Genomic DNA, 23,700 nt, shown 5'->3' with positions numbered 1-23,700 from the left:
GGGGGGTGGGTACAAGGGTAGTAGTGGATGTCTGTATGATTGGAACTTGCAAACTGAGAGTAGAGCAACTAAATGGTATGGCGCTGGTCGGCTATGGCCTGGAAAAAAGCTAGGAATATACAGCGCTGACGGTGCGGCGGTTCCTGTGGCCGCATTGGCTGAATGTAGCTGGGGTGATGCGTGGTATGGCTGCTCCTCCTGGTGGAAGCTGAGGTTGGGATGGGGTGGCAGGCTGGATCATGAGTGGCTGACCGAGGATGACTGAACAGAGTCATAACTGTAGACTAACGGTTATGTCCTGGAATGTCCGTGGGCTGAATGATGCGAGAAAATGTTGGAGGGTGGTGGCCTATTTGGACCAGCATCAGGTGCAGGTCGCCCTATTGCAGGAAACGCATCTTAGCCCCCGGTCAGCCTACACTTTCGCGAATAGGTGGGCGGCAGTGCGTTGTTTCTCCTCATATTCTGGGTATGCCAGAGGTACGGCGATTCTGATTAAAAAAACGGTGCCGTTCGTAAGGTTGGGTGAACGCATGGATGAAGAGGGGAGATTCGTCTTGTTGTGGGGCAGACTGGGTACTGATACGATTACAATTGTCAACAGTTATGGGCCTAATGTGGACACGCCTGCGTTTTACACCACACTGTGGGGCGAGATACTGAATACTGGATCCATGCATATCATATGGGGTGGGGATTTTAATATCACATTGTCGCCTGGGCTGGATAGATCGGATGGTAGCCCCCAATATAACAGAAACGCGAGAGATGCGGTGGCGGGTATAATGATGGAAGGTGCCCTAATAGATAGTTGGAGGTTTGCGCATGCTGGAGTCCGCGAGGGAACGCATTTCACGGTGTATGCCAACACTTGGTCTAGACTCGACTACTGCCTACTGTCCCATGGACTGTCGGTTGATTTGGGCAGGGTGACGCATTTGCCACGGTCCTACTCGGACCATTGTCCGGTGCTGGTGCAGGTAGCGATCCCGGGGTACAGCAGGGCAGCGCCGCGGTGGCGTTTGCAACCCACGGCACTATTGGATCCACTATTCCAGATGGAATTGGGGGAGGAGATTGCAGAATTTTTTCCACGTAATAAGGGGTCAGTGGCCAGTGTTGAGACCATCTGGGAGGCGTTTAAGGTCACGATTCGTGGTTTTTATATCTCCAAGAGCTTTGGAGTATTGAAGTCGATACGCAGCACGCTTACCAAGCTGGAGGCCGAACTCAAGGAGCTGGAGTCTGCCATGGCCCGAGGGCCGATGTGCCCACTCCATAAGGAGTTTAGGGACAAGCTGTCGCAGTACGAGCGAGAGGCGGAAAGAGAGGCCAATTTCAGGGGGAAGCACTGGCAGGCCCGTCGATATTGTGAGGGGGAGAGACCTGGGCGGGCATTAGCAGGCATCACTAGGCACTTACAGGGCGCCTCGCACATATTAGAGATACGCGCGCAGAGCGGAGCTATATATCAAGACACAAAGGGGATATTACGGCAATTCACTGAGCATTACAAGGGATTATACACAGCCCGTGACGTTGGCGAGGTCCAGTTTGGAGACTTCTTAGACGATATAGCTTTATGCTGGTTGAGTGATGAACACAGGCAATTTCTGGGAGCTCCATTTGAGCTTGATGAGATACGGGAAGCGATAATGTCTTTGAGTAATGGCAAGGCGCCTGGGCTGGATGGCTTGCCGGCGGAATTTTATAAATGCTATATTGACATAATGGCTCCTGTGCTTCGAGAGGTCTATGAGGACTCTCTGGAGGCAGGCGTGTTGCCGGGGTTGATGAGAGAGGTGGTGATCACCTCCCTGTTGAAACTTGATAAGGCGGCGGAGGATTGTGACTCCTATAGACCACTGTCCCTGATAAATTGTGATGCCAAGATACTGGCGAAGGTGTTGGCCACGCGACTCTCATTGTTAATGACTAAAATTGCCCTTCCTGATCAGGCAGGATTTGTCCCGGGTAGATCCACCGCTAGTAACTTGCGAACGCTTTTCTCCTTGATTCAAACGATTGCGCCGGAACTGCCTGTCGCGGCTATATTCCTGGACGCCACTAAGGCGTTCGACTCAGTTGAGTGGAATTATCTATTCGCTATTCTGTACCGGATGGGTTTTCCCAAAATCTTTGTCGCTTGGATAAAATTGCTTTATACTGACCCCACGGCTAGAGTGTTGATCAATGGGGACCTATCGAATCCGATTCCTTTAACTAGGGGGACCCGACAAGGGTGCCCGCTGTCCCCGCTGCTGTTCGCCATAGCCATTGAACCTCTGGCATGTCGTATCCGACAACTCCACAAGCACAGTGCCTTCAAATGCTGTCAAAGGCAGATTGATGTGTCCTTATATGCTGATGATATAACGCTCTATGTGGTAGACCCGCAGACTAACCTGAATTCGCTGCTCCGCGAATTTGTGGTATTTGGGAGATTGTCTGGGATCCACATTAACTGGAGGAAGTCGCAATTTTTCCCCCTGACGGCCGCGGTCAGCCAATATGCACTAGAGTACCCGCTGGAGTGGTGTGACTCGGATCTCCGATATCTGGGGGTTCGAGTTTCGACGACCCGGGAAGAGACTCTACGTCTGAATTATGGCACAGCCGTGAGCAAACTGGCGGAGGATGTGTCGCGCTGGATCTCGTTGCCGTTGACCATGGCTGGTAGGGCTTCATTGATTAAAATGGTGGTGCTGCCTCGTTTTTTGTACTTCTTCCAGAACATTCCGTATTACCCAGGTGCGTTCTTCTTCCGGACGCTGCGCTCTGAGTTGCTGCGATTGTTCTGGGCAGGTAAGCAACCCCGACTGGCCTGGTCGACTATCATCATGCCGTACAGTAAAGGGGGATTTGACGTTCCCGATTTTCAGGTGTATTATCTGAGCGCGCAGGCACACTTTGCATATCATTGGGTTACCCCTACGCCCTGCATGCTGCAGCTGGCGGTTGAGGACTGGGTGGCTCGGCCTCTGCCGTTACAGGGACTCATCCATGGTCCAGTCACTGCGATCGAGACACCGCTTACCACCGTGACTTGCACGATTGATGCTTGGCAGCGCATATTGCGCAGGCTGACAGCCGGTCTGCTGTATGCCCCGTGGTTGCCGTTGGTTTATCATCCAGGCCTCTCTCTGTTGCAGGAAGGCGGGTTCCGCGTGTTGTGTGCTAAGATAAAGATCCGATTCTGGGGAGATCTTTTCGAGAATGGTCAGTTTAAGACGAAGGAACAATTTTTCGCGGGGCATCAGCCTAATCCACTGGAGGTCTTTTATTATCTCCGGCTGCGGCAAGGGATGAGACTGGTGATGCCGCATTATCCGATGGAGCCAGAGGTGGTGAAGCCGTTGCAGGTTATGCTCGCTTCTACGGATGGTCGGCACTTGGTCTCTCAGTTATATGGCAGTATTCGTGAGGGTGGTGGGACTGCAGGATGTAAAGCGCTTCACGGATGGACTGTTGAGATGGGTAGGGGCATTACGGAGGCGCAATGGGCGTATTGCTGCGAGCTCACTTCCCAGATCTCATCCAGCTGCAGATTGCGCATTATCCATTATAAGTTTCTGCAGCGCTGGTATTAAACACCTGTTAGGAAGTATCGATTTCGTTTGTCAGATTCTGATCGATGTGAGAGGTGCCGCTCGGAGGGGGCTGATTTTCTGCATCTGGCTTGGACATGTGCAGGGGTGGCTGACTACTGGCTGCAGGTCCACGCTGCGCTTACGGCCATGGTGGGGGATGTGGTTGAGCTTGACCCGCTAGTGATGCTGTTGGGCTATACGGTGTCGGTGCCTAAGGTGCACCGTAAATTTGTTAACATTGTGTTGTTGCTGGCGAAACGGCGTGTTGCATGTAGATGGGGTAGGGGTCGCGCACCAAAGTTCAAGGAGTGGATAGAGGATGTTCTGTACTGTCAGGACCAGAATGCGATATATGCCGAAACGCAGCCTCTGAAGAGTAGGGCAAAGGACATATGGGATCCGTTTCGAGCATATCTAGCGGCGCAGACTAGCTCCACTGAAGGGGGCAGTTAGGGGCCGTGGAGAGTAGTGCGGACGGGTGTGACGTCTGGCTAGTGGGGGCTCATGGTGGCATGGACGTGGTGGAGAAGAGAAGAGTGGGGATGTGGGTGGCGGGGTACTCTGCTTGCGTGCCCAGAGTGACTGGTATTGGTGTGACCCATGGTGGACTATGTCTATATATTGTGCCCCATGATTGGGGTATGTTGGCGGTACATGACCCGAGTGGGCCTAATGGACATTCCCTCGCTATGCGACCTGCGGATGCTCTGTATTACTCAACATTGACGTACAGAGGGGTGTATACAAACGTGCCGCCGGGCCCCCGGGTTGTCGGCTAATTGGCTGTGTAAACGATGTTTGAAATCTAAATGCAATATCTACTGTAGCCGGCCGGTGAGGTTGTAGGCGAATGACTGTATGGTTGCTGAAAGTTGAAATAAAGGTTTTTGAATCAAAAAAAAAAAAGTATAGCCCAATGACAGAATGTCCCAGAATGTTCTTAAGAACAACTAGAGCGCTTACTGTCTTACTTATGACGAAACGTATAGCACACCTGAAGCCATCTTCATTGGAATAAACTAGTAACAGTTAAAACATTTAATTTAAAAAGGAACACAATGAGGGGGTTCATTTTGCCATAGAAATTATGATTAGTGCTGAAGAAAGAAACATTAGGGCACATTTTGAGTGACTTCTCAAATCCTCTTCTATTTCATTAAAAAAATTCTGATATGCAGACTGAAACATGCACTTTCAATACCAGCAGCAGACTTCCCTGGTGAGCAGTAGCTTTACTACAGTGATCTAATGAGCAACTAGAGTGCTAACATTCAGAATTTATGGCAAATGTGTGACACATCTGAATGCCTTCTTGATGGAACCAAAGTAAAAAACTGAAAGTATTTCCTACTGAGAAGACTGCAGTAAATGAGGAAATTAGGAAACTTCATCGCAAATAAATCTCCCAAGATGGCCACCAGAGACAAAAGAGCCCAAATGTAGCCCAAATATCACTCAGATGTAGCCCCAGTATAGCCCAATGACAGATTGTCCCAGAGTGTTCTAACGAACAACTAGAGCGCTAACAATCTTACTTATGACAAAAGTATGGCACACCTGAAGCCATCTTGATTGGAATAAAGTGGTAACACTTAAAACATTTAATTTACAAAGGAACAACATGAGGGGCTTCATTTTGCCATGGAAATTATGATTAGTGCTGCAGAAAGAAAAATTAGGGCACATTTTGAGTGACTTCTCAAATCCTCTTCTATTTCATAAAAAAATTCTGACATGCAGACTGAAACATGCACTTTGAATATCAGCAGCAGACTTCCATAGTGAGCAGTAGCTTTACTACAGTGATCTAATGAGCAACTAGAGTGCTAACATTCAGAATTTATGGCAAATGTGTGACACATCTGAATGCCTTCTTGATGGAACCAAAGTAAAAAACTGAAAGTATTTCCTACTGAGGAGACTGCAGTAAATGAAGAAATTAGGAAACTTCATAACAAATAAATCTCCCAAGATGGCCACCAGAGACAAAAGAGCCCAAATGTAGCCCAAATATCACCCAGATGTAGCAAATGTATAGCCCAATGACAGAATGTCCCAGAGTGTTCTTAAGAGCAACTAGAGCACTTACTGTCTTACTTATGACAAAAGTATGGCACACCTGAAGCCATCTTGATTAGAATAAACTAGTGACAATTAAAACATTTAATTTAAAAAGGAACACAATGAGGGGGTTCATTTTGCCATAGAAATTATGATTAGTGCTGAAGAAAGAAAAATTAGGGCACATTTTGAGTGACTTCTCAAATCCTCTTCTATTTCATTAAAAAATACTGATATGCAGACTGAAACATGCACTTTCAATACCAGCAGCAGACTTCCCTGGTGAGCAGTAGCTTTACTACAGTGATCTAATGAGCAACTAGAGTGCTAACATTCAGAATTTATGGCAAATGTGTGACACATCTGAATGCCTTCTTGATGGAACCAAAGTAAAAAGCTGAAAGTATTTCCTACTGAGGAGACTGCAGTAAGTACAGAAATTAGGAAACTTCATGATAAATAAATCTCCCAAGATGGCCACCAAAGACAAAAGAGCCCAAATGTAGCCCAAATATCACCCAGATGTAGCCCAAGTATAGCCCAATGACAGAATGTCCCAGAATGTTCTTAAGAACAACTAGAGCGCTTACTGTCTTACTTATGACGAAACGTATAGCACACCTGAAGCCATCTTCATTGGAATAAACTAGTAACAGTTAAAACATTTAATTCAAAAAGGAACACAATGAGGTGGTTCATTTTGCCATAGAAATTATGCTTAGTGCTGAAGAAAGAAACATTAGGGCACATTTTGAGTGACTTCTCAAATCCTCTTCTATTTCATTAAAAAAATTCTGATATGCAGACTGAAACATGCACTTTTAATACCAGCAGCAGACTTCCGTGGTTAGCAGTAGCTTTACTACAGTCATCTAATGAGCAACTAGAGTGCTAACATTCAGAATTTATGGCAAATGTGTGACATATCTGAATACCTTCTTGATGGAATCAAAGTAAAAAACTGAAAGCATTTCCTACTGAGGAGACTGTAGTAAATGAGGAAATTAGGAAACTTCATAACAAATAAATCTCCCAAGATGGCCACCAGAGACAAAAGAGCCCAAATGCAGCACAAATATCACCCAGATGTAGCCCACATGTAGCCCAATGACAGAAGTGTGCAAAACACTTATTTTTTGTGTATTTGCAGTTTTATATAGTGCATACTTGTCAGGTATTGGAGTGCTTTACATGAGTATTTGTTACATCACACAAGATCAAATTCATTTTGGTTGTAGACATGGGGAGATTAAGTGATTTGACCAGAATCACAGAATGTTGAGCTGAAGCAGAAACTCCAACCTGGTTTCCCAGTTGCAAAGTCTGCAGCTCTGGAAGTAACACCACATCCTCTCCCCTAAGTGCAACATTTAATCAAGTGGTCATCTGGATAAAAAAACATAAAGATTACAAATAATTTAAACGTTCTTTGTCGCTATTTGAAAACTCAGAAAATATGTCCTCAGTTTAGTTTTTTAGAGCACTAACCATAATTTTGATGCAAATAGGATCCTCTCATATATGTAATTTCTAAAGGAAATGCTCTAGGTATTACAGTTTTGATTACATCAAGATGACGTCAGGCGTTCCACACTTTTGTAATAAATATAGAATGTTAGCAATCTAGTTGTTCATTGGGATACTGTTGAGAGGCAGAGGCCAGGGGCACGGACTCTGAAAATGGAAGGCAGGTAGGAGAGTGCAGAGGCAACAATTTGACCACACTGGGCAGGCAGAAAGGGCAGTGGCAGCACAACAGACTATGGAGGGCAGTGGGAAAGGGCAGGGGCAACAAACCAACAATACAGGACTGGCAAGAGAGGCTGTGGCAATATAATAGACCATTGTGGGCAGAAGGAAGAGGCAGTGGTAGTACAACCATACATGCCAACAGACCCGTTTTCGCCAGGAAACGTCCAATGTTTTAAAGCTCAAATGGGCTTTATTTGATCTGTCTCCTGTCTACAATCTCCTCTTTTTCAACGTAACTCAAAGGGGAAAATCAATACCCCCGTTTTTTTTCAAAATCTCCCTCTTACCAAGTTCAAAATGTTCGCAAGTATGGTACATTGGATCATGGTAGGCAGGAGGAATTGGGGTAGGGACATGGACTCGGATAACAGAGGACAGGAGGGACATGGAGAGGTGCACCAAACTGACCTACAGGGCAGGCATCAGGGTTTGCAGCAGCACAATACACCACACAGGGCATGCGGGACGGGAGGGCAGTACAACAATCCATAGAAAGCAATAGTGAGGGGGCAGGACCATGCACATTGACAACAGAGAACAGAGGGTAAAAAGGCAATGGTAGCTAGCTGACCATAATGGACAGACAGGAGAGAAAGCTGCAGCGTAACAGACCATAAAGGGCAGGAGGGACGGATCAGGGGCATTACAATGGAACAGACAAGCCAGGAGGGAGGGAATAGGGGTCTGCACATGGAAACTGAGGGCTGGGGGCAAGGGGGCAGGGCAGGAGCAGCAAGATGACCATGGAGATTAGGCAGGATGGGCACTAGAAACAAGACACACCATGGAGAGCAACAGTGAGACTATGATGGCATACACACAGACCGTGGAGGGAAGGTGGGAGGGGGTCATGGGCAGCTAGCTGACCACACAGGGAATATGGGAGGGGCCATGGCAGCACAGAAGACCATGCATGGCAAGCGGGAGGGTTAGTGGCAGCACAATGGCTATGATGGGCAAGAATCAGGGTACAGGGGCATGCACAAAGGACCATGGAGGATAGAAGGGAGGGTCAGGACCTGGGCACAGACAAGAGAGTTCAGTGGAAGGGGCCTCACAACAGACCGCGTGGGGCAGGCGGGAGGAGCAGTTGCAGCACAACAGACCAGGGAGGGCAGAAGGGTGTAGCAGTAAAATGGACCATGGAGGACAGGAGGAAGGGGATAGGGGCATGGCATGTGGACAGGCAGGGTGGAGGTGGCAGGGACAGGTTACAGTCATCTGACAATGCTAGGCAGGTGGGAGGGGAGTGCCAACTCAACAGAACACTCAGAGTAGATAGGAGTGGCAGGTCCATGGAACATGGTGGGCACAAAGGATGGAGCAGGGGCATGCACAAAGACATCGGAGGGCAGGGGGAAGGAGAATAGGGGCAGCAAGCTAAGCACAGAGCCTAAGCAGGAGGTCAATGATGGGCCATATAATTGGGCAATGGAGGGCAGGAGGAGTGGACTGGTACATCATGCTAAATGGAGGGCAGTGGCAGCACATCAGACCATGCATGGCAAGAGGGAGGAGACTAGTCCATGGATTCAGACAACAGAGGATACGGAGGAGGTGATGGGGCAGCAAGCTAACTGTTCAGAGAAGGTGGGTATTAGGAACTTTATTTTTTCTAAAATGTGTGTCTGTGCGAACTACTTAAAATATAAACAAGTATGCAGCATAATCTCACTTTTATTCAGGAAGAAGAGGACGTTTGTGACTGTGACTTCGGGCTCACTTGGCAGAAACACCCACTGACCCTCCACCTCTCATCGCAAAATGTAATGCCTGTGAAAAGGTTAGGTGGACGCAGTGTTATATAGAACATAGTCCTGAGAGCACGATTGAAAATGAAAACTAGATATAGTATATAGTATAAACTATGCACCAAAAAGTGTGATATAAGATGAACCGGGGCGTGACATATAATATGCAATACATTGTGCACAATGAAAGATACATTGAAGAGCGCGAGATAGCACAGGCACTAGCGCGTGCTATGCGATATGCGCCTTGGAGTGTAATATGCACAGGGCAGTGTTGTGTAACCTAACTAGTCTCTAAAGTTGTAATATAAAATATGTGCTGGGGAGTGTAACGTTGCATATGCACTGTGACAAAGATATGAATCCCAGATTGTAATATGTATGGCATAGCGCTGTGCGTTATAACATAGGCATCGAGGAAGGCACGTTAGATGGGGCAATATAACCCGTGCGAAGGCAAGTGTGGCATGACATATTCACGGGGTAGAGTTAGAGTGCACATAGGCTAGAGAGTGTCATAGCATACGCACTAGCTGGTGTAATACAACACAGAGGTGTGTGGCACTCGGCGGGCACTGGTGGGTGTAACACAGCATTAGGCCCAGCCAGGAGCACGCTATGACTCTCAAGTGAGGTTCGTCTCCTTTCCAGAGAGTAAAATAAAAAGTATTACACCTCCGGCGGTGGATGTGTGTTTTATTAACCGTGAGGGGGGGTTTCTTGCATAGTTTGGTCAAATTTTTGTCGAATCCCCTTTGAATGGCTTGGTGTGCGTGTGTATTAAATGTGCCCGTCAATAGCTACCCATGTTTGTATAAATAAACGACAAGGGTGTCTACTTGGAGAGTACCCACCGGCGGGGGCGCCGGGATTAGGCACGGTAGGGCGTCAGACACGTCAGAGCTTCACCAGCGGTGTAAATACATTCCACGTGGATTCATTGTATGCATAGTCGCCTTTTAATGAATATCACGCAAATCGTCATGGTGATAGGTACATACGGTTTGTCCAGCATGTCCTAGGTGTTTCTATAAATATATATTTATTAAAAATAATAAAAAAACAAAGGCCAGCCCCAGGGGATGGGGTCCCCGGGGCCATAAGTGGCCTGAGGAGGGGGGCAACGCAGCCCCCCTCCTAAAGAATTTTAAAAAAAAGGCCCTGGGGCCGATTAAGGCCTTGGGAGGGGGGCCACGCGGCCCCCTTCCAAATTTATTTATTTACAGGGCCAATAAATTAGAAAATGAAGGGGGGCCACACAGCCCTCCTTATTAAAAAAATAAAATAAATAAAAGACAGGCATTGCGCTGGAGGCCACGCCCCCTCCTTGCAGCACTCTGCAAACGCACCCCCTGGCCAGTTGTAAGTTGGGGAATTAATTCCTAGTGGGCTAGTTGGCCCCTAGGGACCCTCAGGATTCAAATGAGCTTACTCTCCCAACTAAAAACGGCCACAGGGCGTGTTTACACAGTGGTGAAGGGAGGGGACGGGGCCTGAGTTAACGTGTGCAAACACGCCCTGTGGCGCATTTTAAGTTGGGGAAATAATTCCCCTTCAATCCTGAGGAACCCTGGGTGCCAACTAGCCCACCAGGTGCTTCCAGTAAGCGCCACTGCGCTGCGTTGCAGAGAGGTGGTCTAGGCCGTGCCCCTTTTTACATCTCTCTGCAACGACGCAGCTCTGTGGCGCTTACTGGAGGTACCTAGTGGTCTAGTTGGACCCTAGGGACCCTCAGGATTCAAGGGGACTTAATCTCCCAACTTAAAACGGCCACAGGGCGTGTTTACACAGTGGGGAAGGGAGGGGACGGGGCCTGAGGTGACTTGTGTTAAAATGCCCTGTGGCGCGTTTTAAGAGGTAGTTTTAATCCCCTGCCCTATTATATACTAGGGGCTTACAGAGGAGGTCATGCTAATCACAGGGGGACCCCAACGCATAGTGTTCCCTAGTGTACGTAGGTGTTTTCACTGTATTCTGAGTGTCTTTTAACAGCACTGGCTCTAGTACTGGTTAGTCAGACTCAGTTACCACCAGTATCTCTCTGAAAAAGTTGAGGGTACAGGATGATTTTGCAACAAGGCTTCTTTCTGCTCTTCTGTTTGTTCTTTCTGCACGTTACCCTTCTTCCTGCACTTTTCTTCGTCTTTGAGGACTTCTGTTGCTTCTTTCTTCATTTGTTTTTTTTCTTTCTGTGCGTTTTTTCTTCTTTCTTCACATGTCCTATCTCTGTAGGCATAGTTAGAAATTAGCATTTAAAAAACCTTTGAAATTCACTGAAAAAACCATAGGTTTCAGGCACGTTATAGTTAGGAATTAGCATTCAAAAAACCTTAGAAATTCACTGAAAAAACCATAGGCTTCAGGGGCGTTATAGTTAGCTGGACTTTTCACTCATACAAAACCATTGAAATTCCCCCGTTATAGTTAGTTCAGCTAACTATAACTCGCGCACCCGCAATGCACTGCTGATGACGTCACATATTACATCACTCATGACATGGTCAGTGACATCACTCATGACATCACTGATGACATCTCAAATAACAGCGCTTGGTTCAGAAAGTGACCTTTTTTTTAAATGGTGTAAATCCGTTCAGTAGTTTTTGAGAAATTAAAAAAATAAGAGTCAAGAAATCAATTTCCCATAGGAAACTTTAGCCATGGCTACAGCCTGAACTGCTGACCGGAATAACACCAAATTTGCAAAAAAGGTAGTGCTCGGTGCAAAAAGCGACCTTTTTAAAAATGGTGTAAATCCATTCAATAAGTTGCTGAGAATAAAAATATCGATACCTAGATGCGCGGTGGATCCGCATCCTCCAGACCTTGAGCTTTATTCTAATTGGCTTTCAACACTCCAAACCAGGAAGTGTTGGCAGCCATCTTGTTACTAGGTAGAACCGAGTCAGAAGAAAACAGAAAAACAAAGGTGAAAAAAAGAAAAGGGGGCATGGTAGAAACACCCTGACCCCCTAGGCCTGCTCAGGGGGTCCCAGAAGGACCCCCAGAGCCAAAAAAAGCATTTACATTTTTTTTTTTTTAAATCGGCCGATTTTGCGCTGGGTGCGCTAATCCAGATGAAAATTTATTTTTAAAATGAAGCCCCGGGTGGGCCATGTCCCGGGGCATTGATAATAAATATATGCGGGGGCCCGCAGGGGCCCCCGCAGCCCCAGGGACCACCACCCCCCGGGACTTGCTTCAGATTATGTGCGGCCACTGGAAGGTGAACACGTGAACAGAAGCCGGGGCCAAACCAGCTCGAGGCAACCCCAGGCCCACCACAATACCCCTGCACAAGGAAACCACCCTGCCGGAGGATGCACACCACCAGTCCTGGTAAAGGAAGTAAGCACAACACAGGCAAATTCACTGCTGGCAACCATTCCAACTTCTAACTCAACCCTTCGATGCCCATCACCCTGCAGCAAATGCATAACATTCATTCCCGGTAAAAAAAACATGGCGACGCAACTACAAAATCAAGATAAATCCACACACTTCCGTTGACGGAATTCACCCAATGGCGGTTCCACACCCCTCATTCATAAAAATTCTAAAGAAAATCTGCAGTACTGAACCGACTTCACGACTAGGCAGTCCTTCATCGCCTGGAGGAACCTCAGACCCATATACAGCAGTCTACAAGCAATCACCCGACCGCAGGCCCAAGCCCTCGATCCTGGTAAACAAAATCTGCATATAGAACCGATTTCACAAACAACTTGAAGTAACTCCCATATTCATGCACACGAGTCAGCACCGGTAAATTATCCAACCGGAAGGTGCACACCCCAAACGCCCAACCCCACCTAGCGATAACCGCGGTCCCATTCACACCCGTCGCCGATGAAAAGAACCCAACCCGAGGGTTAAAGGAAACCCGGACTAAACACACCAATTACCCAAACGGAGGATCTGCATCTTCAGTTGGGTAAGTGCGAGCTGGCCTGTGCACACCCATCCACACAGAAAAATCACCCAACTAGAAGGTGCTCCTCTCACGTCTCTCAAAAGGAAATCTTCCTTTTACACATCTCGCTAGACGGAATCACACACAGGGATGGTGCACGCCCTTCATTCGGGTAAACAAAACATGCACTGCAATGCCGATTTCTCAGGTAGACAGCCATATGTCACCTGCCTGCTTTAATCAGCACAGGCTTAAAATAGGGTAGCAGAGCTACTCTTAATTCAATGCAAGGGAATACAAGCCCAAAACCAATACACACAGACCACAAGCATAGGCGCATAGACTTAACACAACACATACACAGGTAAGCCCTTGCCAAAATGTGTAAAAAATTGCCCCAAACAGACAAACACCGAGCATCCCCTAGAATGTCACAAAGAATATAACAGGCCACAAGCAGGTAGGGGAAAGAGGCCCAAAAATGGAAGCACACATGACAAAAGCGTGCATGGACAGGGCAAAAACACAAGCCACAGATCATAGTCTAGTTATCGACTCTTCCCTTTATAGCTCCTCTTCACTTGAAATCCATAAAATAAGAAATTCTAATTTAAGAAGCATGTGGCTACATTATTTCTAGCTTAAGTCCCTGGCAAGGGAACTGATTCTTTAATGTTTCTATTTCAAGAAAAACACTGCTTAGAGGTGATTGGCCTCTGGTTTAACTCTGGCAACGCGTGCGCAAAATGAAACTTCCGGCAGATGTGTAGCTAACTAGTAGGACAGTAATACGAACTAGAAGGCCAAGTGGCGAGTGATATGTTTCCTGTTTGCCTTCTATGTGAGATTTTCCACAAATGTGTGAGTGGGCTTAGACTTGGACTTGGTGTGGATTTGTGATCTGTAATTGATTTGTGATTGGACGCACTTTGCCACATGCTACAGGTTTCTGATATGTGGTCGACTGAATGTATATTTTGATCGACGAGAGATGCTGCTTGTAGATCCGCATAGGCAGAAGACTGCGAGAAGGTGCCAGTGATATTATTTACAGAATATTTGCATTTCTGAGGAGATTTGTCATATGCTGTCTACATACGGTTGGCAATAGCCTGCTGACTTTGCCTGTCACTTGTACTTATTGAGTACAGTGGCTCATATGAAATGTAAAATAAACAGGCGTGCCTATTGTGTTTTCCACTGCAAGCCTGGCATTCTACATCAAAAGCTTGATTGTCCACTGGCGGCTGCCTTGCTTCCTCCCAGGGAGATGTGTCTGTGGGAATCAACTCCGCCAGTGACGCTCCACGCTCCTCTGCCAGGAAGCGCTGCCATTTTGCCTCAGCCTGAGGTGAAAGCGCGTGCAGTCCAGTGGCCCAGCCTTGCAGCCCGCCCTGTGGTACAAGATGATTCGACTCAGTAGATTTCCCCACTGCCCCATGCTCCTGTTGCAGACTGTAAGGCCCTCGTCTCTCCGCCATTGTTATTCCCGAAGCCAATGGCGTCTGACGTCACTTTTGTTAATTAGGAGCTGGTATTTATAGTCAACCTGAAGTGCCCCAAGTTATTGCAGTCTGTGGGAAGTGTGTCTCAAGCTAATTACACACGCCTCTCATCGGTGCTAACGCATCTAACCCGCTGTCTCTCTCGGTCTCTCTCTCCCTCTGCCTCCTTGTTCCTTGTATATTTATTTATTTCTCTTTGCATCTGCCTCGCTCCTTTGATAGTTCTCTCTCTCTCTCCCTCCCTCCCTCAATCATACATGTGTATATATATATATATATATATATATATATATATATATATATATATATATATATATATATATATATATATATTACCTACTGGTGGTCACCAGTAGGTAGTTATAGTTAGGACCAAGTTTCCATAGGAAGATCATTTTTTGTTTTGCTTATAACTTTGGCGTCGATTGATGAATCTTCATGAAATTTTCCAAACTAATTCTTTGTTCATATCAGCTCCTATGTTGAAAGTTTGGGGCTGATTTGTCAAGGGGGGGCGAGAAAAAAGGGGGGTTCCAAAATGTGTTTTCTCCATGTTAATTTTCAAAGGAAACTTTAGACAAGGCTACAGGTCGAACGGGTGAAAGGAATTACCCCAAATTTGGCGGGGAGAAGGGTCTTGGTCTAGAAAGCACGCTTTTGTTTATTTGGTGTAAAACCGTTAAGTAGTTTCTTTGGACTATCGAAATTTACAGATATCGATATTTGGAAATTCTGCCATCTGATTGGCTGAGGCGTTACGAGCTCGAGCTTGCTGCTTATTGGTTGGGAGCGCTGCAAGCAGTTGCAACTAGGAAGTGTTGGCCACAATTTTGTAATTCTGTCGAAGCGAGTAAGGGGAAAAAGAGCAAAAAAAGTAGAAAAGAGGAGGGTAGGAGCACTGTAACATCTGTGGGGGGTTTAGGGTGTGCTATAAAGGGGGTGCGAAACAAACTACTCATACCTACCGGTCTGAAAGTGCCGGGTACGGAAATTAAGTGAGGTATTGCGTAGAGTCTGATGCTGCTAAGGTGAGCTGCTGCGGGACTCAGGGATGAAAGCGTGAGCCCAAACTGTGTGTCTCCTGTTGTGAAGTCAGGTGCACTCTCTTTTGCACCACACCTGTGGAAGTAGTGTCAGCATGTGTTTATACCTATTAGAATGAACAACTGACCCCTACTGGTCTGAAAGTGCTGGGGTACAGAAAATATGTGAGGTATTGTCTAGAGTCTCATGCTGCTAAACTGAGCTGCTGCCGGACACGGGGATGAAAGTGTGAGTCCAAACTGTGTGTCCTATGCTGCGAAGTCATGTGCTCTGGGCGCTGCACCACACCTGTCCAAGTAGTGTCAGTAATATTTTATACGTAGTAGGAGGAAGTTTTGTTTGGAACATGGTAATTTGTATATGGTGCTTAGGTGGTGTTATACAGGGAGTGCGAAGGTAAATCAATATGGTATTTGTAAAGCGCAAACTACTCACCGCTATGGGTCTGAAGGCCCTGGAGGCCGGCGTGGAAATTATGTGAGTTATTAGGTGAGCTATTGCCCAGAGTCACATGGTGCTGATCTGAGCTGCTGCCAGAGCAGGGGATTAAACCGTGAGCCCTGTGCTCTGAACTCATGTTTTCTGGCCACTGCGGCATACCTGTCTAAGTAGTGTCAGCATGTGTGCATACGTACTAGGAGGAAGTTTTGTTTTAAACAGTGTGACGTCTGTGGGGTGATTGGGGGGTGCTACAGAGGGAGTGTGAAGTTCAATTTTGCTGTTTCCAATCCATGCGGTATTTGTAAAGTGGAAACTACTCACTCGTACTGGTCTGCAGGCGCTGGGGGCCGGCGTGGAAATTAAGTGAGCTATTGCTCAGAGTCACATGGTGCTATCCTGAGCTGTCACTAGAGCCGGTGATCAAAGCGAGAGCTCTGTGCTCCAAAGTCAGATGGTGTGGCCGCTGCGCCACGGCTGTGTGGAGAATACATTTTGGCGCGGGAGTTGCCGTTACCTGGCCCTAAAATAGTGGGCCTAAGTTGTCAGTTATAAGGCGGCTTTAAAAAGAGCCCTTGTGTTTATTAGTTGGAGCTACATATAAGTGCAGATGCACAGCTTCAGATTATTCAGAAAAACTCGATTTCCCGGATCTGTGAAGTGTACTCCATCACTTCTGTAGAGATCAGCCATATCAAAACGTATGTAGGTCGCCCCATTCTATGGTCTCTGAGGTATACAGACACAGCTTTGTTGACATCTTTCCTAGATTTTTCAATCTGAGGACAAAATTGGTTTGACCATTTTCACTTCTGTCTTTGGCATATATTGGAATATACAAAGACAGTTTGAGGCAAAAGCAACATCAATTGTCGAAAGGTGTCCTTCATTAGCATTTCCAAACCTACCCCACTCAATGTGCCTAGGTCGTTTCCACCACAATGCACAATCATGAGGTCAGGGTGTTGGAGATGCAAACAGGTTTTAACCAAAGGCAACAATTGGTGCCACTTCAATCCTCTCTGTGCAAACCATTTAATGTCCACATTTTGTAAACCTAGGTCTAAGTCAATACGTCTCTGTTCTGCATACCTCCTGCACCAGAAAACATAGCTATGTCCTACGATCCACACTAGCATTTTGAAGGTATGGCTGGAAGTTATGGAAAGATGTCTGTAGCTCATGCAGTTCCTTCGTAGATTAAGAGATATGTTTAAAGATGGGGAATTTTCCCACAGAAAACGATAATTGTTTGGAAGATAAGAAGCATTGGGTACTAAAACTAGGGTGCATATTAGTTTCGTGAAAAGCATGTTTGTCATTGGTTAAAAAAGAGCAGTCTAAACGTGGAGTCCATACGATAGGATGAAATGTGCTCAACTCAACCAGACGTGCTACTTGCATTTGGAAGGTACATTTGGAACTTAAAACCATGGTGAACTTTTAACCCGCAGGTGCTGTTAAATGTTCAAGAATATGCTAAAAAAAAGTTACGTTTAAAAAAATCATGAACTTTTAACCTGCAGGTGTCGTAGAATGTTCCAGAAAGTGTGGTGATAAAATAGGTTGAACTTCAGACCTGTATGTGGCGCGGAATATTAAGTAGCTTTTCAGATTGAAAATTCAAAAATAACCAATGGAGGTAAGTTTTGGAATGTCGATGAAAGAATGAAGTATTCTGATTTGTTCTTTACATGTATTTATATGTGAAGCGACAGAGAAATTGTGCCATTACTGGTTCCATTCTTGATGAAAGCGGTGCATTACATATACTGTGTGACAAAGAAAGAATTGCATGCGTGTGTGACATTTGAAATCTGCATACCAACTACAAAGGGGAGGTAGAAATGAACAAGGTGTGTTATGTGTTCTGTAGTCGTGATTAAGTATTTGAGGTGATATTTTTAAATTTGAAAGTATTTTTTATTTCAAAATAATATACTGTTAGTAAAGTGTGGTGTTTCATATTGGTTATAAAATATGCATAAAGTTTGACCTGTTGTTAAATAAGAACTTTATATATGTTTAGGAATTTTTCACAAAAAAGAAATGTAGTTTGTCATCTTTAAAGGACTGTATGGCTTTGAAAATGAGGTACAGCGTTAATTTGGGTTTGCTAATGTATTCAGGCGAGATAAACAAAATGTCCCACGTTTGCAAATTATACTTTTTGTGGAAGTAGTAGGGAAGGGGGGGTAGGAGATGTATGTGTTATTAAGCTAAAAGCGATAAAACCAAACCCAGAAATGTTATGTGGACAGGTTGTGGTCTCATTTTTGACAGTGAGAGGTAGATTTGAATATAAGTCTAGGTAGGTTGTTGTACTGTGAGGCCGTCTACAGTGTTTCGAGATTACATGGAGAAGAGATGAAGATAGTAAAAGTGATACATTCCTTTTATATGTACCCATAGTTTGAATCATTTGATCATAGGTTGAGATATAATATGAACATGGTTTCTGGTTTGCATTTGGGTATAGTTAATAGTTTTAGTAGTTTGTGAATAGTGTATAATAAAAAGGTAGATATACTAAAATATATGGTAGTAAACATATTAATGATTGTCTGTTCTTATGAAATAGAAGTGGTTGGGGAGTGTTTCTTTAGAAGAGATGTTTTATAAATGTGTGAGAGAGAAAAAGAAATGAAAATGTTCGGTATATTTTCTGTATGACTTTCTTGACATTAGTAAACTACATGTGATTATAAGTGATACTAATTGTCAGGCTGTGTCCCAGTGCTGAATTTACGTAGGTGTTTAAGTGGTCCGGGTTTTACCGGTGCTCAGCTTCACTATCCTTTTTGAGACACTCGTCAATTTTTTCATTCCATTTAATGTTGTTAATATACATACAATAAAGGGACGGTATATCAAAAGTTTGGGAATTGGAACCTTGTTTACTCTCCCCATCCTCTGCTATACACTCTACAGAGTGTTTAAATGACTTTATTAACATACAGATGTCTAGCTAGTAAAGGTGGTGTAGTGCCACTGGGCCCATTTATAAACCGTGCAATGGGATGGTTTATGTTTTACTGCCAATTTGCATGTTTAAATACTTTTTGCTGATAAGCGTTCCGGAAGACACCTGTTAAAATTAAGCCTGTGTATGGGTATAGTGGTGCTACTAGGAATGGTAGGGGTTCTGTTTGATGTTGTACATTTAAGCAAGGGTGGGGTGGGGGTGGGGGAGGTGGGTATGTTGGTGATTAAAACACAGACTTGTGTAACGTGCAGATGTCTAGCTACTAAAGGTGATGTAGTACCACTGGGACCATTTATAAAGCACCCTAAGGCATGGTATATGTTTTACCTGCAAATTTGCATGTTTTAATACGTTTTGCTGATGAGTGTTTCGGGAGACATCTGTTGAAATTAAACCTCTGTATGGCTATAGTGGCGCTTCCAGGTTTGCTGAGGCTCTTTGTTTTATTGCGTAAAGTTAAGCAAGGGCGGGTGTGGAGGTGGTGTAGTGGTACTGGGACTATTTATAAACCGCCTTATGGTATGGTGTATGTTTTACTTGCAAAATTGCAGGTTTCAATACCTTTTGCTGATGAGCGTTCCGGCAGACACCTGTTGAAATTAAGTCTATGTATGGCTATAGTGGCGCTAACGGGAGTGCTGGGGCTCGTTGTTTGATTTCGTAAGGTTAAGCAGGGGTGGGGTGGGAGAGGTAGGTATATTGCTGAGTATAACATGGACATTTGTAACGTGTACATGTGTAGCTAGTAAAGGTGATATAGTGCCACTGGGTCCATTTATAAAGCGCTCTATGGCATGGTATATGTTTTATCTGGAAATTTGCATTTACCTGTATTGGTATAGTGGCTCTACCAGGTTTGCTGGGGCTCTTTCTTTGATTTCGTAAGGTTAAGCAAGAATGGGGATGAGGGTGGTGCAGTGGCACTGGGCCCATTTATGAACCGCTTTATGGTATGGTATATGTTTTACTCGCAAATTTGCATGTTTTAATACCTTTTGGTGATGAGTGTTCCAGCAGACAGCTACGCAAATCACACAACATTTCTGTGGATAGCAAATCTTCATGCTGATAGACACTCTTGCACTGTGGTAGAAGGCTGCCAGCGCTGATGGCAAACTAGGAAAGTTGGTGCCATTGTACATTTAAATGGAAGCTTGGACCATTTCTTTGTTACTATGGTGCACTCAGGGCTTTAAGTGGGAAAAAAACCTGGGGGTGCTCTAAAAGGGGCGTGACAAACCTATTAAAGGGGTGTGGGCTATCCAAGTAGGGGCGTGGTCTACATCAAGATAACTAGCATTGTGTGCTCAAGAAAATCCCATCCAATTATCCTACATTCGGAAAACACGCTCTGTAAAAGATTTCCCTTCCTCCTACAACATGGCTCAGCTAGCATGATGTCACCACTTCTCAGTAGTGAGCAAAATGAGCATGCGCACATCGATGTACATGCTCTCACTGCAGTCCAATAAAATAAAAAAGGAAAACTGACTACCTTTGCGATGGCCAAAAATAGAGCCCGATAGAGACCTGTTTCGAGGCCTCCTGAAAATTACTGCCGGTGCTCAGACCCAGCCCACTTAAAGCCCTGCATCCATCCATCCTAAGCTCTGGGCCATCTAACCGTCTTTCAATTCATCCATACATTCCTAACTACATACATACATACATCTGTCCCTGCATTTATCCTAAGCATCTATCAGCCCACTCGCCTATGGTAAGCACAGTGCCATCCATCCAGTCATACGCCCATATATCCATACATACATCTGTCCCAGAACCAATCCTACATATCTATCAGCCCACCCGTCTATCCTAAGAACTGGCCCATGCATCCATTTATCCTTTATTCCATTCATATATCCATACATCCATCCATCTAGCTATCCACTCATCCATCTGGCCATCCATCCACTCGCACTTTATTCAACTATCCGTCCTTATTTCCGTGCACCCTCCACCCCGATCCTAAATACCGCGTATTATATTCATCCACCCAGCCTCTTAAGGGGACGAAAAAGCTGGCGATAATCATTGACAGGCAGATGTTTCTGATAAAGAACAAGAAAGCTTTGAGTTGCTCTTTGTGGACCATAGTTCACCACCCTTCTCTGGTGGTGTTTTAAACAAAGGTTGATCCAGCGAAAGAAATGTAAAGCAGCTTTTCAGTGTAAGACGTTAATTTAGAAACATAACAGGGCATATTATCAAGAACGGCATTAAAATTATTGCCGCTTTAGCGGCAGGAAACTGCCACTAAAGCGGTGATAATGGGCTTGATAATATGCCCTTGTGAATTCCCATAGCAGTCCAGGTTCTGGTGTGAAGCTGGGCTTCTATGGGAATTCACAAGGGCATATTATCAAGCTCATTATTGCCGCTTTAGCAGCAGTTTCCTGCCGCTAAAGCAGCGATAATTTTAACGCCGTTGTTGGACCCGGCCTCGTGGCGTGGTCCTTAACCCCCTGGATTGTGCCCGTTCCCCGCCCCGGCCGTCACGGGCCACCCGTCTGAACTGCACCAAGACCCTTCACCCGGAGCTGCACGTGGACGCATACTCCTCGTGGCTCCGCCATCTTGTTGGCATCCACGTCACACCGTGCACCAGCCGGCGCGACCCCGCTCAACCCGGCCTCGACCCCAGCGAAGCCCCGACATCGAGGCACCACGAACTAGCCAGGGGGTGCCGCAGGAACCATTCATCGCCCCGGCGGAGGACAGTATCGATGGGACCCCCAACTGTCCTCCCCTCTCAAGGTGTGATCGCCCTGCAACTCCCATGGGCCTGGCGCCTCTCCTGCTGGGCGTCTGGCCACCTCCACCCGGCCACTCCGCCCCCTCGGGCGCATAGGTCCGGACATCAAAGGGCTCCAGACCTATATCTGGGGCGACCCCACCACAGCTCGGCAGTTGTATCCCGGAGTCGAGAGCCCTGCTGATTGAATCGCGGCTGACCCTACGGAGAAGAACTCTTGTCGGAACCATCACGAGCCCTGCTGACTGCGTCGCGGCTCCCTCCTGTGAACCCTTTTCTGAACCACCTGGAACATCGGAGCCCTGCAGACGCCGTCGCGGCCCAACCTCGCTGGAACCTTCCTCGGAGCCCTGCTGACGACGTCGCGGCTCGAGCTGAACAGAGACCATCTTGAGAGCCCGGCTGATTGAATCGCGGCTCTCCACGAACTGTACGCCAGAGCCCTGCTGACGCCGTCGCGGCTCGACCCCTCCGAGATCGGAGGTCCTCCAGCGTGAGGATAAGAACTGGGCCCCAGGTACCCTCGTACCACATTCCTGCCAAAGACTGTCCCGCTACCCCTACACTTCCAAAGAGACATTGAGACTTTTGGTGGATCCCTCGATCCCTTCGTGTAAATATTGAGCTCGTAACCTTTTTATTGATGATAAAGAATTGCTTGTCTTGAGACAACCTCCTTGAGTCCGGTGTGGTGGTGTTACTGTGCTAGTACGGGATAGGAGAAGGATCTCTCAGGAGACTTCTCGGCAGCGCTCGGCTACTTCGTGCAGTGAGAGGGCCCCCCCCTTGGTGGTCTCACCGACTCCTCGGGGTCCGCCTTCCAACATTTGGTGGCCAGCGACGGGATCCGAGCCGAACGCAGTACGTACCAGCCAGTACCCACTAGCTACCCATCCAAACGAATAGCATCATGAGCAGCCAGGAAAACAACGCGACAATGGAGTTCCAGCCCGAACGGCTGGAAGAATATACGCACAAAGAATTAAAACAGTTCTGCAGAGACAAAGGCATTGCAACCACCAGCCTCAGTACCAAGGAAGAGATGCAGAAAGCTCTGAGGGCATGGTTGGAGGCTGGGGCAGGCCCCTCCCAGGAAGAAGGGCCCTTGCCCCTGACGGAGACCACAGCAACCGCACTGACCCCGGCAACCGGAGGAAGAAAGAGCCTAGAAACCGGCCTCTCCGAGGAAGAAATACGAGAGCGGGAAAAGGTCCGGAGCCACGAACTAGAGCTCGCCCGACTGCGGCTGGACGGCGAACTCCAGCTGGCAGAAAAGAAACTGGCCCTCGAGCAGCTACGCCTTCAAGAAGAAATAGAAGAGAAGAGACGACACCGGGAGTTGGAGGAAAAGAAACTAACTCTTGAGCACGAGCGCAGTCTCAAGGAGCTCGAGATCAAGGCCAAGAACGGAGGGACCAACACCCCCAGTACTAGAGACACTCTACCGCCCCCCGAGGCCAAGGTGCATATCCCGAAGGAGGTCGTCAAGGAGTATTACAAGAATGACGATATCCAACAATGGTTCAAGGCCTACGAGGTGGCCATGACCTCCCATCGGGTGCCCCGAAAAGACTGGGGCGCAGGCCTGTGGGGGCGATTCCTGAGTGAAGGGCGGGACACGCTGCTCCAGCTACCGGAGGAGGTGATGACCTCCTACGATCACATGAAGGAGGCCCTGCTCACCCGATACGGGCTAACAGCGGAGATGTACCGCCAGCGGTTCCGAGACTGCAAGAAAATCCCGGGTACCACATGGGTGGAATATGTGGACTTTTTCAGTCGGGCCCTAGAAGGGTGGATCAAAGGCAGCAAAGTAACCACCTACGGACAACTGGTCGACCTCATCGTCTGGGAACACCTTTCCAATAATTGCTTCGTGGAACTGAGGCAGCACCTCCTCGACAG

Source organism: Triturus cristatus, chromosome 11 (genome assembly GCF_964204655.1).
Source record: "Triturus cristatus chromosome 11, aTriCri1.1, whole genome shotgun sequence".
In the NCBI taxonomy this organism is placed as follows: domain Eukaryota; kingdom Metazoa; phylum Chordata; class Amphibia; order Caudata; family Salamandridae; genus Triturus; species Triturus cristatus.
Note: the sequence above shows the minus strand (reverse complement) of the source record.